This window comes from Eumetopias jubatus, unplaced genomic scaffold (genome assembly GCF_037043125.1).
Source record: "Eumetopias jubatus isolate StellerSeaLion01/CBP00866 unplaced genomic scaffold, mEumJub1_p1.0 scaffold_8, whole genome shotgun sequence".
NCBI classification, from domain to species: domain Eukaryota; kingdom Metazoa; phylum Chordata; class Mammalia; order Carnivora; family Otariidae; genus Eumetopias; species Eumetopias jubatus.
This window is the reverse complement of record NW_028274814.1, coordinates 41012619-41030743: the sequence shown is the minus strand read 5'-3', so window position 1 is coordinate 41030743 and position 18125 is coordinate 41012619. Positions and strand designations below refer to the sequence as shown.

General features: G+C 51.5%; 1 protein-coding gene across 3 annotated transcripts in view; it reads right to left on the bottom strand.

Annotated features, from left to right (window-relative positions):
- The window catches only part of TSPAN9 (tetraspanin 9), a 194533-nt gene extending 184712 nt beyond the window's left edge, over positions 1 to 9821 (bottom strand). For 2 of the 3 annotated variants that reach the window (XM_028121157.2, XM_028121158.2), the window contains exons 1-2: positions 9744 to 9821; positions 4900 to 4965 (exon numbers count right to left, since the gene is read on the bottom strand). The gene's annotated coding sequence lies outside the window, so the exon portion shown is untranslated. Of the gene's footprint in view, positions 1 to 4078; positions 4172 to 4899; positions 4966 to 9743 lie in introns of those variants that run through there. The other variant, XM_028121155.2, reaches the window with a different exon arrangement.
- Between the last annotated feature and the right edge of the window lie 8304 nt (positions 9822 to 18125).

Genomic DNA, 18125 nt, shown 5'->3' with positions numbered 1-18125 from the left:
GACTCCCTACTGCTAGCCTCCTAGAATCTGACCCTCCTCCGGGTGGCATTCAAGGTGCCCCCAGCGTGGAGCCCACCTCTTGCCAGCTATGTCCCTCCCTCCTCTCTGCGCTCATCTCCAAGTCACACCCATCTCAACCCCAACCTCCACCACTGCAAACCCTCAAAGAACCCCTTCCTTTGCTTCCCCAAATCTCACCCCTCCCTCGAGGCCCAGCCCGATTTCCCCTGGGTTCCTCTACGGGTCCCCAAGAAAGTTCCACCCAGCCCTGCCCTGGACAGGATGGCGTACTATATTATCCTCCCTGCACTGCAGGTACCTGCAGGTACTGCCGGTACCTCGAGGGGGACCTTCACAGACACAGGCGGGCTGACCATCACCAGCTCCAACTGCTCTGGCTAACAGTGGGAGAGGGGAAAAGCCCAGACAGGCAATTCCAACCCACGTCCCTCTCTGTGCCCACAGCCTAGATGGCGGGTGATGCCTTGGCCTGGAGCTTCCTCCCCACCCGCCCATCTCCAGCAGCAAGTGGGAGCCAATTTGCAACAGCTGCTAATTCAGAGTGACTCATGCCTTCAGGGCTGCTCTAGGGGCTCTCCCTCCCCACCTTCCAGGTCCCACAAGCTGCATTCACATCCAAACTCTGGCTTCAAACCTAATTGCCTTCCTGGGGGGCCCAACGGCACTTCCTCCCTCAGGTGGCTGCAATGTGCACGTCCAGTTTTTTAAACAAAGCTGTTTAGAATCTCTCAGGATTAAGACAAGTGGAAAATTGCAAGCCCAGACCTCTACCTCACTTTCTCTAAAACACAACATGTCATTCTACGTGTTCACACACCCCCATTCAAAGGCAGCCAGTCACCCTGCCCCTCTGAGCCCTTCTATAGGGCTCCGCCCAAGTGGGGGCTGGGGACTTGCTCCGGCAGGATCCGCTCCCTCTGGCCCAGGCACCACCACCCCCAAGGCTTGTCAGAGAGTAGCAGGCCCCTCAGCCTCAGTTTCCCCACTGTGGCAGGTGGCCAGGTGAGAGGGCTGAGCAGGACTATCAGGCGTTGTGTTCAAGTCTTACACTGCCCTCTAAGGAGGAGGCATTCACATCGCAGGTATATAGTGATGGACTGAAAGGGCTCAGGTGGGCCTCTCACCTGAGTCCCAGAACAATGCAAGAGAACTCCTTCCCAAACCCACGCGGGCATACCCAGCCACACACACACTGGGGCAAACACACACAGACTAACCTCCCCCCCACACACACACACACAGACACATGTGCCTGGCCACACCTTGTTCCAGCCTTGCTCTGAATACCCTCCCAGAGTTCACGTCCCTCCCCCTCACCCACTGTTCTCAGAGGCCCGTCCCCAGCCGCAGCCCCTCACCCTGACTCAGAGCCTGACCCGCGGCCCTCCCTGGGGGTGGGCGGAGCACAGCGGGCCTGTGCCACGGGCAACGTGTGCCCCTGTGGCGTGGCAGGTGGTGGGCACCGCTGTGCAGACAGCCTGGGCCACTCCAGGACACTTCCCAGGCACAGCTGGGCCTTGGTCAAGTCTTACAATCATTTATTCGTTTTAATTTTTCTTTTTAACCCGAGAAAGGGCAGTTTTTCCAATGTGCACAAAGGTGCTGTAAGGGTTAGCAGTGGCCTACGCTGCTAAAGCCAAGACCAAGAACTCACCAAGATCCTGTGCCAGGGTTGCAGGACCCTCAGCCTTCCTGCAGGGAGGCTCAAGCCTCCCCCAAAAGCGGGGGGATCCCCAGGGGGTCTGCTGAGATGACTCTGCAGACTCTCTGGACAGTCGTCCCTCCTCATCCTCCCCTTTCCCAACCCCATCACAAGGTCGGATATTTGAACGAACACTGACCGCTGAACATAAAAATGATCACAAGACTCTCAAAAAGCAAGTGAGTATTCAAAGCACAGTTAATTTCCAGCCACGGTATGGGGAGTGGGAAGGAAGCCGGAGGGGAGAAGGGGTGCGGTAAACTCAAAAGCACAGATAGTATTAAACAATGAATGGTCAAAAAATAATGCACCTTCACTCCTGAGTATGAACTAAAGCATGCATGCGGTGACACTCCAAGCCGGCAGAGGTGCTCCTTCTGGCTCCGTCCCGTTCACAAGGGCCTCAGCCCAACTCAGGCTGAGTTGTTGGTTCAGGAGGAGGGAAAGGGTTTGGACGCTGGACTACCCCCAGGCAGGAACCCTAGTTTCATGATGCTGTGGTTATACTTGAAGCTGAAATTATTAACTCATCAGGCTGGAGTGCAGCAATGGAACTTTCTAGCTCCTAAATGCAGCAGGCAGGGGCAGGAGGCAGTTAAAATAAAAGTAGCACCAGTGGAGCGCCTGGGCGGCTTAGTGGTTAAGCGTCTGCCTTCGGCTCAGGTGATGATCCTGGGGTCCTGGGATCGAGCCCCACATCGGGCTCCCTGCTCAGCGGGAAGCCTGCTTCTCCCTCCCCCACTCCCCCTGCTTGTGTTCCTCTCTCGCTGTGTCTTTCTGTCAAATAAATAACATCAGCACAGGACAAAGTCAGGCCGCAAGAGCCTGCCACCAACCAGACAGGCGACCATCTCTGTAAACAACCTCCGCCCCCAGTCCGACTTCCCTCAAAAATCAGGGCCTCCGGTTTAATCATTAACTTCACTCTTTCCTCCTCCATCCACCTCTAGGCCAGAGGCAGGGAGGGCACTTGAGAGGAGGAGGTATTTGGGAAGCCCAGGGGCTGGAAGCCAAAAACCCCCTCTTCTCACTCAGAAACCACCTTTGTCAGAGCTAAAGGAACCTCAACAACTGGCTGTCCAGACCCCCACTTTGCAGGTGAGGAAACCAGCCTGAGCCACAAAGCCCGTTAGAGGCAGAGGCAGGAGCCACATGAGAGCCTGCATCCCAGGAGCTGGTCATCATCCCGGAGGCTCAACAGCAGGACGAGAAATGGCAACGCCAAAGCCCTGGGAGGCCAAACCCATAGGAGAGGATAAGCTTCCTGCCCGGAGGGTCCCTCCCTCAGGTCTCCCTCCCAGATGTACAGAAGGAGGCCGGTCTTCTGGCCAGAAGTGACTGGTGACAGCAGGGCCTGTCTGTCTCCCCAAGGCTTTGCGGGCCTCCCGAGAAGCTCACCCCCAGGTTCTGCCCTGGCAGGACCTCCCCAGGAGCAAGCCCCACAGAGTAGTCTCCATGAAGGGCCAGGAGGTGCTGAGCGGCAAGGAGCGACACAGAGTCCTCGAGCCTTTCCCTCCCTGCGGCCTGCTCTCCACCAGACCCTTTCCTTCAGCTCAGGCCTGGCTGCCCCGAGTCGTCCATCCACAGGCAGTGCTCCAAATCCCAGAGCAGCGACAATGAAAGCAGACACCCCACCCAGGCCCCGGGGAGGAGGGGGAAGACTTAAAATGGGAGCTCCCACATTCCTGCCGCAGCAGGCCAAAGGACAGACCTGGAGGCAAGTCTCAGGAGCCGCGAGAAGGGGCAGCAGGTCTGCAGTGGGAAGGGCAGGCGCTGCGGTAGTCAGGCAGCTCGGGTTGGAACCCCTGCCCCACCTCCCACTACCGATGGGTCTCCGGCAAGTCCCTGCCCCGCTCTCAGCCCCAGCTGCAGCCCCTGTAACATGGGGGCAAATGAGCACTACCTCGCAGGACTCTGGGGGAAAAGTCAATGAGATTTAAAGTAAGGTTTGATACGACTTCAAGTAAATTCGTTGTGGACACAGAGTCTGAAACCGAGGCTCCTGATGAGGATGACAAATGTGAGCACTGGCATCCTAAGTATGACATACAAAGTACGGCAGGACAAGAAGAGGTCTGAGGCCACTCCTGGGACACCATACCCTCTCTGCTGGAACTCACGGAGCAAGGAATCTTTTGGCAAGGTGAGCTATCAGCCAGCACCATCCTTCCAACTGCCACCCCCTTCCCCACCCCCACACTGCTGAATTCTTAGAAGGTGAGAGATTTACAAATCACCCAGCAGGAGGAAGCCACAGGATAAAACACACATAAATTAAAACACAAAAAGGCCCAGGTCTGTAAGCAGCACCCCCACAGCGAACCGGAATCAGCACCATCCACCAAGGCTGCCTACCTGCCTAAGGAGCTCCTGCTAGCTCCCACTGGCGGCAGGCCTTGATGCGCCAGTGCTGGGAACAAAAGCAGCTCTCAGCAAGACCCCAGGAGCCTGTGGGAGCACAAATCAGGATCCTGGTGAGGGTCCCGGCAGAGGGTACCCACCCGAAGGGCCATGGGCATGACTGCAGCGGCCACTACAGAGGAAAAGAGACAGGTAGGATTGGCCAGATTCCCCCAGATTCTTTTCTGGCCAGCTAGGGGGAGGTCCTCCACCCTGGCTCCCAAGCCTGCTGGGAGGGGACAGGAAGCAGGAAGTTACAGGCCTCTCCTGCTTCCCTAGGTCTCCTCCCTGTAATCAGAGTGGTCAGGAAAGAAATTGAGAGTACTATCCTAACTGTCAGAAATAGCGGGGAGGGGCGCCTGGGTGGCTCAGTCGGTTAAGCGACTGCCTTCCGCTCAGGTCATGATCCTGGAGTCCCGGGATCGAGTCCCGCATTGGGCTCCCTGCTTGGCAGGGAGTCTGCTTCTCCCTCTGACCCTCTTCCCTCTCGTGCTCTCTATCTCTCATTCTCTCTCTCAAATAAATAAATAAAATCTTAAAAAAAAAAAAAAGAAAGAAATAGCGGGGAGGGGGTAACTGTCTCCTTAACCCCCAAAGCCCAGTTGAAGGAGCTTATCAAATCAAAGTCAAGAGCTAAGACAGAGAGACATCTAGAAAATATCAGCATCCCATTCTATCCTTCCTCCCCAATCCACAGTTAAGGGCAAGAGAGACTTTAGACAGTTTATAACACACACACTTTCAGAGACCCCACCACACGATGGACCCAGACTGACCTGTTCCTTTGAATGTCCTGCAAACACCTTGGCCGCTGACAGATAAGGGAAGATCCCAGGATATTCCTGCAGGAAAATAAAAAATTAAGTCACCACTCTGCTGGGAAGCCACTCCAGGGTGAACTCTGTCCAGCAATGGCCACTCTTTGGGGAGGCAGCCTCCCCCCTAGAATCTATTCAATCAACAGATGCAGAAGGCCAGAAATGGCAAACTGGTTTCAGCTGTGGTGCCAATGCCGCTCAGCTAATAGTGGGTGCCTGAAGCATCGGGCGCAGAACCCAAGCCCTGACTCAGCAGTCAAGATAGCTGTGATCAATTAGTGATGTCTGCTATGGGCAGTTACAGAGGTAACAGTACCCATGTTAAACCTATTTGCCATCCCTGGGTAGACCCTTGGCATCAAGGATTTAACATCTGTAATTCTGACCACTGACAAATGATCTGAAGTTTCAAGATCTGTAAAACGATATAACTCTACTGAGACATGACTCTGACTCACATACCCTATGTGAGGGGCTGATGTAAAGGAACAGGCCACGTTGTTCTTTCCATCTCTACCACATCCACAGTTATCCTGTGGAGCAATAACAATGTGGCAGAAAATGGCCATCAGGCGAGAGAGAAAACTGGAGTGAAGTTGGAAGGGTAGTTAACTTGGGCTATGAAGACATATACAGGAGATATTTGGCTCTCTGCAGAACGTGACTCTGGAAAAAGCCAGGCCCATGTACAAATAAATATTGCTGTGGGTGCAAATCTGGCATTGTAGAAGGTGCAAGATTCATTTCTTGAGGACATCAGAGGTCCACATTGTGCCCACTCTGTGCCACTCAGCAGTGAGCACTGGGCCAGGAAGAACACAGAGGGAGCTGTAATCCACGTCCTGAAGGGGCTTCCCATCTACTTGGAGAAAGGATGGTAAGCACTGGGAACAGTAAATGGCACTGCCCACTGACAGTCACCCAGCTCAGAATCGGCTTCAATCCAATCCCCCTTCCTCCTTTCCTCATCCCCCATCCAATCAATTCACAAAGGCCCTCCACCCTGCCTCCAAAATGTCCCCAGTCCGGCTCCTCTCCTCGCCATTCCTCACAGATTCCCAGTGCTCTCCCCGCCATGATTTCCCCCTTCCCAGACCCCAGACTCTCCCTCCTTAGGCCTAGCCCTGCTTCTGTAGCCCCTATGCAAAAACGTGCAAAGCTCCTGAGCCTCCCAATGCTGACTGCTTTCTGCACAAGGTGGGCACTCAGCTTCTCGTGGATGGGTGGATTGATGGGTGGATGGATCGATGGATGGATGGATGGATCGATGGATGGATGGATGGATGGATGGATGGATGGATGGATGGGTGGGTGGGTGGATAGATGGATGGATGGATGGAATTCCTTGGCTACACATGTGCAGCCACCACAACAGGTCCACTGTCTACCTGTCCAGGCTTTCCTCCCTCTGCTTCCCTTCACACAACCTACTCATCAGCCCACACTCTCAGTGCCTCTCCGCAGGCTGATTCTTCCTCTCTTCTGCTGAAGTGCAAGCCACTCTTGCAAATTCACATCAAACACCCCCTGCTGCGTGAGGTGCTTCTCCAGAATTGGGGTGATCAATCCCCCTGTTTGAACCCACACAATACAGTAGGCCACTCACCTTATACCTTGAAATACCACTTTTTGAAGACCTTTCTTAACCTTTACTGCATTATATACCCCACGAAGACAAGGACCTTTACGTTTTTTCATTTTTTCATCATCAGAACTTAGCACAGACTCTTGTACTATGACACACGCATTAAGTGTTTGCGGAATTCACTAAAGAATCGCCCTGGGCAGTGGATAAAAGCCAGGAGAGATGAAGACAGAAAATGCCAGAGGAGTTCCAAGGAAAAAGAGGTGCTTTGGGGATGGGTGGCCAGGGAAGGCTCCAGGAAGGAATTCAAACATGAATAAGGTCTTGAAAGTGGGGGAGGATGAGGTGGGGAAGAGCACTCCAGAAAAGTGGAACAGTGTAAACTCAGGGACAAAGAAGGAATGAGCAAAGCATGCTTGGGAGATGAGTTTGGCTGGAACCAAGGGTCCCTGGGGGAGAAGGCTGGGAGATAAGGCTACACAGGAAGGCTGGAGATGGATAGGAAGGATGCTGAGTGCCAGGCTAAGGTACCTGGATTTGATCCATTCCCTCTCAGTCAGTGAGGATGACCATCACACCAGGCCTGGGCTTTCATGGTAGAAGAAAAGAAGTCTTGTCCTCTCTTGCTCTGAGCTTATTAGTCTAGTCTCCTCAGCTAGGTTATAAATAACAACCACTATTTACTGCACACCTGCTGTGTGTGAGGCCCAAAGCTCCGAGCTTCACATACATTGTCTCATTGCTCCTTCTAATAGCCCCGAGAGCTTGGTATTGTTACCTTCATTTTGCAAGCAGGAAGCTAAAGCTACAAGAGGTGAAGGCACTTGCCCAAGGCCTCTCCCACTCACTCACTTAATACAGGAACTGGAGTTACAGACAAGGGAATAAGGGCCAGCTCTCTAGCCAGCCACCACAGGCCCAAGGCCTTCTTATTTAAGCTGGCCTGCTTCTCCACAACCCTCCTTATTAATTCCTCAAGGCCAACATGTATTGAGCACACAGTAAGAGCATAATAAAGCACACTAAGGAGAATGGTGGCTTGGTGGGGGGAAGAAATGGAGCATTACTGTTTAATGGGCATACAGTTTCAGTCTTGCAGGATGCAAAAGTTCTGGAGATCTGTTGCACAACTCTACATTTAAAAATGGCTAAGATGGTAAATTTTGTTTTGTTTCATACCACAATTTAAAAAATTTTAAATAGAGTGCACTTATTACTTGACTGATTGGCTGCCACTAGCATCTTCTATCGTTAATTATCTAATACAGGAAGAAACTCTAGAAACATTTCATTCCAGTAACCCTCGAAAACACAGAGCTGAAAAGGGGAGGTAACATGCCCAGGGCTGCACAAACAGATGGTGTTAGAGCTAAGATCAGAGCCCTGCTCTCCACAGACTCAATGGGGAAGAATGGCAGAGACAGCAGAGCATAATGCAAAACACATGGCGGGGTGGGGGGGTGGGGGTCAGAAGCCACGGGTTCAAGTTCCGCTTCTTCCACCTAATGAGTTCTGTAACCTCAGAGAAGTCACTGACTCTCTCTGAGCTTCATTTTCCCAATCTATAAGAAGGCAATTATAAAGAACATAAACTTTACAAGATTATGTGTAAATCAAATAAAATTATGTACAGCTAATGTGCAGGGAAAGCACTTGGTCAACTACAAATTACTTTATAAACAGTGGTCATTATTATTAATACTAAATATCTGTTCATAGATTTAAAAATTAAAATCTGATTTAGTCAAACCAAAAAAATAAAAATAAAAAGCCCATTCCATTCTGGTCTACTCTCAGCTCTTCGGGGCCTTGCACACAACAGGTCTTCAATGAGTAAGTGCAGAGCTGGTTTACCCTTCAAGTTTCATCCACCTCAATCCTGTTCCCTCCCTCACCCCCAACCCAAAGCCCAGCTGCATCAGCCCTGCCAGGACCAGGTGGAAGATAGGAAGCCCCTGTGAATGAATGTCTGCCTCCCTGGCTGCATTCCTTAGCTAAATATAAATGATTTGTCCAGTCCATTGTTTGAAATTATCCTTAATACCTCACCTCCCTTCCCCATTACTTACGATGACAAGCTGACTGCACATCTTTATAGCAGAACATACATGCAAAACATTCTCTGTGGCTATTTTTAGTAGAGAGAGGGAAGCTGCCGGGTATACAGGGATCAGAGCATGAGTCCTCAGTTTTCTCCACTGGTCCAGGAAAGCTTCCTGGAGGAGGAAATACCTGAGGCACCTCAGAGAAGGGGACAGCTGCAGGTCCGAAGGACATCCTCATATAATGAGTTTGCTTCTCTGAACCCAAGGGAAGTGAGCTGCCGTCCTCTTATCCCCATTTTTGGGATGGGAAGACACAAGCTGGTTGACACAACCCAGGGGATCCCACATTATCCCAATGCTGCAGGTTGGCCCAGACAGTACAGGCATTCGGAGAGGAGTTCAGGAAGAGGTCAGGATCTTTTTCAAAAAGAGGACATCAAAGATTCCAGTTCCGAGATACCTAAGTACAAATTCTGCTCACATAACAAGCCAGTTTCTTGTTTGGACTTTTTTTTTTTTTTTTTTCTAACCACAAGAAAGTTTTTTAAAGTCCCAAACTTGGATGCACAGATGGACTACATCTTGGAACTCGGAGTGTGCCAAAGCCCCGTCACTGTGAGTGCCGATCTGCCAGCGGTGGCCCAAGGAGTGGTCAGGGGGTGTCCGGGGGGCCGCAGGCAGCATCCCAGTCCTGCCCGAGCTCCCCCCCCCCACGCCCTCCCTGGGGGCGCTCTAGGGACTAGCCCAAGCCAGTCCACTGGGCCACACAGTCAGAAAGCCTTGACAGCTCTGAGGCTCTCCCCTTCTGCTGCATCCTAAAGCCCTCCCATCCCTTCACTTGGGATTCCGCTGTCCGCTCTCCCGCAGCCCCTTTCCCAAAGGGTCTTCCTCCAAGCCTCTCCCCCTGCAGACCCCTCTTCGCTCTGTTACGGGGCCCCGCGCACACACACCCCCTTCCCCAGCCGCTTCCCGCATCCTCACAGGGCGCCTACCCCATCCCTCCCTCTCAGCTCGCCCACAGCCGCCCTCCCGTCACCCCTCCCCGGGGCGCCCCCGAGCTGCTCCCCAAGACGGGGACCGGGGCGTGGGCTGGCCCGGCCCGCCCACAGCCGGCCCGAGCCCCGCAAGGTCTCGCGCTCCCGGGTCCCCGGCCCGCCCCGGGCCGCACTCACCGCGCTCGGGGAACGTGGGGTCCCGTCTCGCGCCCGCTCCCGCACCGCCGGCACCGCCGCCGCCACCGCCGCCGCCAGCGGAAACGGGGGGCGGGGCCGGGGACTCGCGGCGGGGGGCGGGGCCTGCCCGGGAATGGCGAGGCCGCGGGGCGGGGCCGGCCGCGGGGCGGGGCGGGGCGGGGCCGAGGGGCCGAGGGGCCGCGGCCCGAGCGCCAGCGGAGGGGGGGGGCTCGGAGCCCCGGGAGGAAGCGGGAGCCCCGCCCACACCCCCTGGCCGCCCCGCCGTGTGCGAGCCGGAGGGAGCCCGCGGGGAACCCACGGGCGCGCTGGGCACCGCCGTCCCGCGCTAGGGGTGGCCGCCCTCTGGGCTTCCTTCCGGAAGCCTTCCTCCCTCCCGCCGCGGGGTTCCCGACCGGCCGCTCCGCCGAGACGTCCGCAAGACGCCCGTCCGCTGCCCCCCGCGGGCCCGGGCCGCCGCCGAGAGCGGACGTGGGGACTGGGCGGCCGGGACCCGGGAGCCCGCGCGCTCGCCCCGCCCCGAGGGCCGTCGCCGCCTGGGTCGCCGCTGTCCCCCGCGGGCCGCGCCGGCCGGCCTACCGCCCCCTCCCCCACGCCTGAGAAATCCGTCCCCGGTGTTTGGGGCGGACCAGTTGAGATGTTGACGACGCGAGTGTGTAGTGATCCAGTCCGCAGATACCCAGGAGGAGGAGCCGCTATCGGTCTCCCCAGGAGCGAAAGGCCTCCAAGTGCGGGTAAAGGGCACCGTGTGGCAGAGGGACTGGATTGAAGCAGGAAAAACTCAAGTTAGGCATCTCTGGCCCAGCGCTTCCAATAGGCCTTACTGGGCCTGAGGTCTGGAAGCCAGAAGGCCTCGACCCTTTTCCGAAGTGAGGCTGAACAGCCGTCGCTTCTCCACAGCATTACTGTTAAGTGGATGCTGTGCTTCCCACGTGCACGGTCGTGGGCTGAGTATGAGTTGCGTCGGATTTTTTAAACCTGACTGTAGTCACCAGGGTCCCCTTGGCCTCTCCTAATTAGACTGGCAGTTTCTACTCATCTCCCGGGCCCCCTCCCCTTTAGACGCTCACAGTCTTGCCTGTGTCCATTACATAACCAAATAATCCACCTCCTTCTGACTCCCCTTTTCCTTCCTTCAAAGCCTTGTTCACGACAACCCCCCCCCCATAGAGTCTTCCTACACTAACCACCACCAGCCCCAGTGTCTCCAGTCACTGGGGCAGCCCTTTAGCACAGTATGGCTAGCTCTGCCTAGCTTCCAGAAGAGGAAATTGAGACCCAGGGAGGGAAAGGGACTTGCTAGAGATATCTGCCCTGGAGCGGGTCCTCCTGTAAAAACAAAGAGAGGCAGCCTGGTGTGCAAGTGACCAAGGTGCTTTGGAGCCCAACGGACCCAGAATTAAATCCTGGTTCTGCCGCTTATGGGTTGTGACTTCTCTAGGCCTCAGTTTCCTTACCTGCGAAATGTGTGACTTAAGAGTATCAATGCCACAGGATTGAGGGGATAACTAAGATGATGGAGGCAAAAGCACAATATTTGGGGCGCCTGGGTGGCTCAGTCTGTTAAGTGTCTGCCTTCAGCTCAGGTCATGATCCCGGGGTCCTAGGATCAAGCCCCGCATCGGGCTCCCTGCTCAGCGGGAGGGTCTGCTTCTCCCTCTCCCTCTGCTTGCCACTCCTGCTTGTGCTTTCTCTCTCTTTCTCTCTCAAATAAATAAATAAATCTTTAAAAAAAAAAAAAAGCACAATATTTGATGCATGCTGGGAGCCTAACAAATGTTGGTTTCCTCCTGCCCTTTAAAGGAAGATAAATCAGAAATAATAGAATTATGGAGCCTTAGGGATGGAGAAACCTTAGAGGTCCCTCAGCAATAACCCAGAAAGTGGTTGTTCACCCTCCATCAAACACATCCAGAGATGGGGACTCAGTGCCCCCAGAGGGGTTTACGGCTGCAAGAAAACCACTTGGGGAAAAGCTGTAGAGGATATGGGATTATTCAACACAAAGGTAGCCAAGGGGACTTGCAGTCTGTGAGGCTGATCAAGGCGGTTGAGGACAAAACTCAAATAATTGACCTGACAAGGAGGCAAGAGACGCTTAGGGCAGGAGCTCCCAAAAGCACGGAGCCGCACTTGGCTGTAGCAGACTTCTAAGGAAGGTCATCACATTTCTGTCCTGGAGATTCTGGGAATGCTGAGGAATAATTACCCTATGATAGGGTGACTACATCCAGGTTGTCAGGGCACACCCCATTTACTTGTCCTGGCATAGTTATGAATAGTCCCCCTTTCACTCTCAAAAATAGCTTGGTTTGAACAACAACAAATATTATTATATGTCACTTTAACTATGAACAAAGGCAGTACTCCAGACAGCTCCTTCCAGCCTGGTTGTCAGCAGTTCTGCTGGAATTTCCGAAGCCCCAAAGACTTCAAAAGATTGTGTGACAATTTATCCCCCTTGAAATCACCAAGTCAAATCAAAAATGATAAGCCCACGTTCCCCCAAGCCAAGCTAAGGGACAGTACCTGCTGAATTGTGACACCTAGTGGGCAGAGTTCACACTGCCGGAGGCTGGGTTTTAGGGCCACCACATTGGGCCATAGGTTTCTCCAAGTCAGCTTGTGAAGCAGAGAACAAGCGAACATTTACCAAGTGCTTACGTGTCAGGCACCGTTCCGAGTACTTCACATGTTTCCATTCTTTTGGTCCCCACAACAGCTCCATGAGATAGGTACTACCAGCGTCCCTGCGTCTTACAGATGAGGGGTTGGAGGCTCCGAGGGTACATAACTTCCCCCAGGTCATGTCACCATGAAAAGACTGAGCCAGGATATAAGCCCAGGTTGGCTGGCTGCAGGTCTGGGGCACTTAACTGCTACTCTGTCCAGCCCCCCGCAGCTACAGGGGCCAGGTGACTGCAGAGGTGTCTTCCCTCATAAGCCATGTCAACGAACCCTCCACCACAGAGAGGACATGGAGAGGAGGAAGCGGAGTGGGTGAGGAGACCTACCTCCACATCTGCCAGTGAAGAGTGGTGGTTTCCGCATCTCCTAGGGATGAAGATCAGGGCATCAAACCAGACTGTGAGAAGATTTATAACCATCAGCCGGATGCACAGGGAGCTGCTCGTTGAAAGAAGCACTTCCAGGCGTGAAGAGCGAAACAGTTCCTCCCCACCCCACTCCCTTCAGCATTTGCTCGGACAGTCTGAAGAGTGCTTACTGATCACGGAAGCCTACCAGCTGCACCTGGAGGACCCAAGCCGGACCTCCCCCCTTTCTCATGGTGAATAAGGCAGAAGTGACCAAAGATGGTTCTCCGGCTTCCATTCCACACTCCCTCCCCTAAAGAATGCAAATCATCCCAAAGGCCCCTCTTTCCCTCAACATCTTTCTCTTCCAAAGCTCAGTGAGGGAGGTGTAGCAGGACCAAGGGAAGGACAGGAGTCCTGTGCAAGCCCTTGTCATAGGGTCGCCATGTGATATTTGGGACATACTTATTCTAAAAAATTCATCATTTATCTGAGTATCCTGTATTTTTAATTGCAAAATTTGGCAACTCCACTTCGGTATGGATTGTTGCTAAAATAGAAAACTGTACTAAATCAGAGGTCTGTAAACTTTTCCTGTAAAGGGCCAGATACTAAATATTTTCAGCTTTGTAGTCTATACAGTCTCTGTCACAACCACTCAACCCTGCCACTGTAGCAGTCATAAACAATTCATAAAGGAACACGCATGACTGTGTTCCAGTAAAATTTTATTTACAGGGGCGCCTGGGTGGCTCAGTCAGTTAAGCATCCGATTCTTGGGTTCGGCTCAGGTCATGCTCTCAGGGTCCTGAGATCGAGCCCCACGTTGGGCTCCATGCTCAGCATAGAGTCTGCTTGTCCCTCTCCCTCCATTCCTCCCCCCAACCCCGAATAAATAAATAAATAAATATTTTTTAAAAAATCTTTTTTTCCAAAAACAGGCAACAACAAACATTGCCTACCCCCGGACCAAGTTAGGGCCTTTAGATTCCTGGCTACCTTCAGAGGTATTGTGAGGGTGAGAGTGGCCTGGACCCAAGTGCTCAAGTGTGCAAAACAGAGAGAGACCGATCAAAATCATTGCATAGAATGAACACCAGTAATTCTGAGGGGGTGTGCACGTGTGCATGTGTGTGACCCAAGATGGGTCAGTGTCTGCAGGAAGCACGCACGCCTAGAGTGGTTTGGAGCCACCTAAGTTCTACAAAGTCTTGCTCAGACGCTGTCTGAAGTACAGCTTCTACGTGTGGGATTCCTAGTGGTCGGCGTGTTCCCTGTAAAGACAAAAATGCACAGGCAACATTGTGAAATCAGAAAGTGCGGAGGCCGAGAAAAGCAAAACGCCCCTGCAGAAGGCCTTAAGGGGATGCTAAAGCTGTTGGTGTTCGTTCACCGGAGGTAGGGTACTCAGAAACCCGTGGTAGTTATCTCTGAGTGTGCACGTGTGTGTCCCGCACATACACCATCTATCTCAACACGTGGGTAGCAACTGAGGAATCTGCATGGTGGGTTGAAATCAATAAATTCAACAGTAATAGCCATATGAGTTACATTTATATCAACTTTCTTAATGATCTTAGAATATCCCTATATGCTTATCAAAGGCAACTCCGTGGTTTAAAATCACAACTCAAGTTCTGCCCTTCAAACCAAAACCACATCTAAAAGGCTGACCAATTAAAAGCCTTAAATCCAGTCATCAATTTGCCACAGCACAGAAAATGTTAATGTGTCTGGAGCAAGGGAGTTGTGAGAGGGCACGGTGCAAGATAAGGGCAAAGAATCACATAAGCAGCGGACTATCGTGGGCCGTGTTAAGGATTTTGACATGCACATATGTCTTAAGACACATAAGTCATCACTGAAGTGTTTTAAACAAGAGAATGACAGGATCAGATTTGCATTTTGAGACTTTCACTCTGGCTGTAGTATAGAGAACAAATTGGAGGGTGGCGGGGGCCAAAATGGAAACACGAGGCTTTAACTGTGGCCTAGGCACAAGATGAAGTTAGCTTGGTCTAGGTTGGGGGTAGTGATGAAGGAAAGCTATGAATAGACTTGAGAGAGATTTAGTAGATGAAATGTACAGATGGGCGATGGATATGGGGAATTAGGTAGGGAAAAGTGTCAAAAATGACTTGTCAGGTTTCTAATCAGCCTAAGAGGATGGTTGGTGGAGCCATTCATGGAGAGAGGCAATAGGGGACGAGGACTAGATTTAAGGGAAAGATCATGAGTTCAAAGATGAGGGCTAACAAGTATCCATCAGACTCAGTGAGTCGAAGATCACTGGGGATCTTGGAAAGAACCATTTCATTGCCGTGATGACACAGAAGCTGTGCGGGAGAGAGTTGAGAAGGAAGTAGAAGGGGAGAAATGGGGAAAGACAATTATGTCAAGAAAACAAGCTGGGAAGATACGTAGAGCAGAAAGCTAAAGGAGATTGTGGGTCAAGAGAGGGTTTGAGGAACTTAACAGGGAGAACTGAACCTATCTGTGGAAAGAGTCCTATTTCTGGTATAGAAGAATCTGTTTCTAACTGACCAACCCTCTCACAGATAATAACAATACACTCTGGACGACATTCAAAACAAACAAACGAACAAAAGAAAACCAAACCAACCAACCAACTATCTGAGGACTCTGGAGAGTGAATCCACGTAGGTAGATTTGGGAGGGGATTCAAAGTGTAGAAGAAGAACTGACATGAGATGAGTTCCTACTTTTTGCAGATTTTCCCGCAGCAGCAGAGGGTGGGCATAATTCCGGTAGAAAACCCACTGTCTCTTGCGCAGAGGAGCCAGGGGATAGAGCCCAGAGCAATCAAGGTTGCTGAAGAGTGAGGGGTGAATCCTAGAAAGAGGAAAGGAAAGAGTCAGAGAAAAGGAACACACATTTCTCTGCATAAACTCTTCCCAAGCGTTTGGCTTATGCTTGAATGGCATATGAGCAGGGAATCCCAGCTAAAGAGGAAAGAACCAAACTGAGACTTGAGCAATTGCCTGCTGCAGGTAGGACAGAATCTGTAGTTTGAGTATAGGCAGGTTAATTGCCTCCTAGGAAAAAAATGTCAATACTTTTCTGAATGATAAAATAGAATCCAGAGGGGTGCCTGGGTGGCTCAGTCGTTAAGCGTCTGCCTTCGGCTCAGGTCATGATCCCAGGACGTCGGACTCCATGCTCAGCGGGAAGCCTGCTTCTCCCTCTCCCACTCCCCCCGCTTGTGTTCCCTCTCTCACTGTGTCTCTCTCTGTCAAATAAATAAAATCCTTAAAAAAAAAATAGACTCCAGAGTCTCCTCAACATAACCTTCAAAATATTCAGGATATGATCCAAAGTTACTCAACATAAAAAGAACCAGGAAAATGTGGCCCATTCTCAAGGGATAAGCAGGCAACTGATGCCAATCCCAAGATAACCCAGATGTTGGAATTATCAGACAAGAATTTTAAAACAGCTCTTAAAAACATGTTCCAGGATATAAAGAGAAATACATTTATAATAAATGAACAGACAGGAAACCACAGCAGAAAAATAGAAAATATAAAAAATAATCAAATGAAAATTTTGTTTTTTTTTTTTAAAAGAGAGAGTGCGAGCAGGGGGAGGGGCAGAAGAGAGGGAGAGGGAGAGAGAACTTAGGCAGGCCCACGGTCAGCGCAGAGCCCGACAAGGGGCTCCATCTCACAACCCTGAGATCATGACCTGAGCAGAAATCAAGAATCAGATGCTTAACCAACCGATCCACCCAGGTGCCCCCAAATGAAAATTTTAGAACTAAATATCTGGAATTTAAAAAATAAAATTCACTGGGTGGGCTTAATGGCCAAATAAGATCTCAGTGGAAGGAGAAAAATGAACTTGAAGATAAATCAATAGAAAGTAACCAATCTGAAAGAGAGAGAAATATCTAATACATAGGTAATTGAAGTCCCAGAAGAAGAAGAGAAAATGGGGTGGCAAAAATAGATATATTTAAAAGCTTATGGGGAGGATCCAATCAAGAGGAAGAGGTTGAATATATGGGAACGATAAGAGACCACAAATAGTAAAAGCTTTTATAGAATAAGGGAAGGGATGGAATCCAAGGTCTAGGTGATGAGATTTGGCTAAGGCAGAAAAGATGCGAACACTTGCATCACAAGAGGGAAGAGAGAATAGGATGGGAGCAAACATAGGTGGGTCTGTGTCCTGGATGGGGATTTTCATCTGCTGGCTTCTATTTCCCCTTTTAAAGAGAGAGGCTGAGAGACAGAGTGAGACAGAAGTTCGTTTGCTGCAAGTGCCAGCGTAAGGAAGGGCCAGAGGCTTGAAATCACCATGGGAGAGTGAGATCATCATAGACACTTACTAGTGTTCCCTGGGTGTATTAAGGGCTTGTTGGAACATAGTAACCGTGAATTTATGCAGAACCAATATGCCCTGTTGCGTGACTCTCCCAGAGGCTGCCTGAATGCAAGCACGCTAGTTTGGGATACTTGGGTTCATCACAGCTGGGGTTTTGCCAGATGGGTGTGACCAAATGACAGAGGATCAAGGTTAGGCATAGACATTAACTCTAAGCATGATAAGGAGAACAGAAAAAAAGTAAGAGGGCTGATGGGGTGGGGGGGATCAGAGAGATCAGCAGAGCAGGGGTGCTGGGGAGGGGCAGTGATGGCAGTGGGAGCAGCCAGCCTGCGGACAGGGAAGGGGGCAGAGGGCAGAGAGGGACAGCCTGGCTCTATGATTTTGGACCAGTTCCCAGAGATACCAAAGCCCCAGTTGTGACTGTGGAGGTGGGTGGCTTGGAGAGAAGAGAGTTGGCCTGCAGAGAAGAGGAAATTAAGAAACTGAGAGCCCAGGTGACCTGCTAAAAATGTCACCCAAACCTCTTAACTCTGGGAAATACACTGAGGGTCGCTGGAGGGGAGTGGGGTGCGGGGATGGGGTCACTGGGGTGATGGGCATTAAGGAGGGCACTTGATGGAATGAGCACTGGGTGTTATGTGCAAGTGATGAATCACTGAACTCTACCTCTGAAACTAAGGATGTACTATATGTTGGCTAATTGAATTTAAATAAAATAAATTTTTTAAAAACCAGCAAAAAAAAAACAAGGAAAGAAAATTTCCCCCAAACCAACATTGAATTCACATAGGATGAGAGGAGACTATGAGACAGCTGCTGAGATTATCGAAGAATGAGGGACCAGGGGGTCAGTAAATGGCAGAGGCTCTCAGGAGGGGAAGAAAGTGGCCTAGCCACACCACTGAGACTCAGAACAATGGTCTATGGGAAGTGGGAAGTAAAAAAAACAAGCCCCCTGCCCCCCAGCTTTTACACGGGG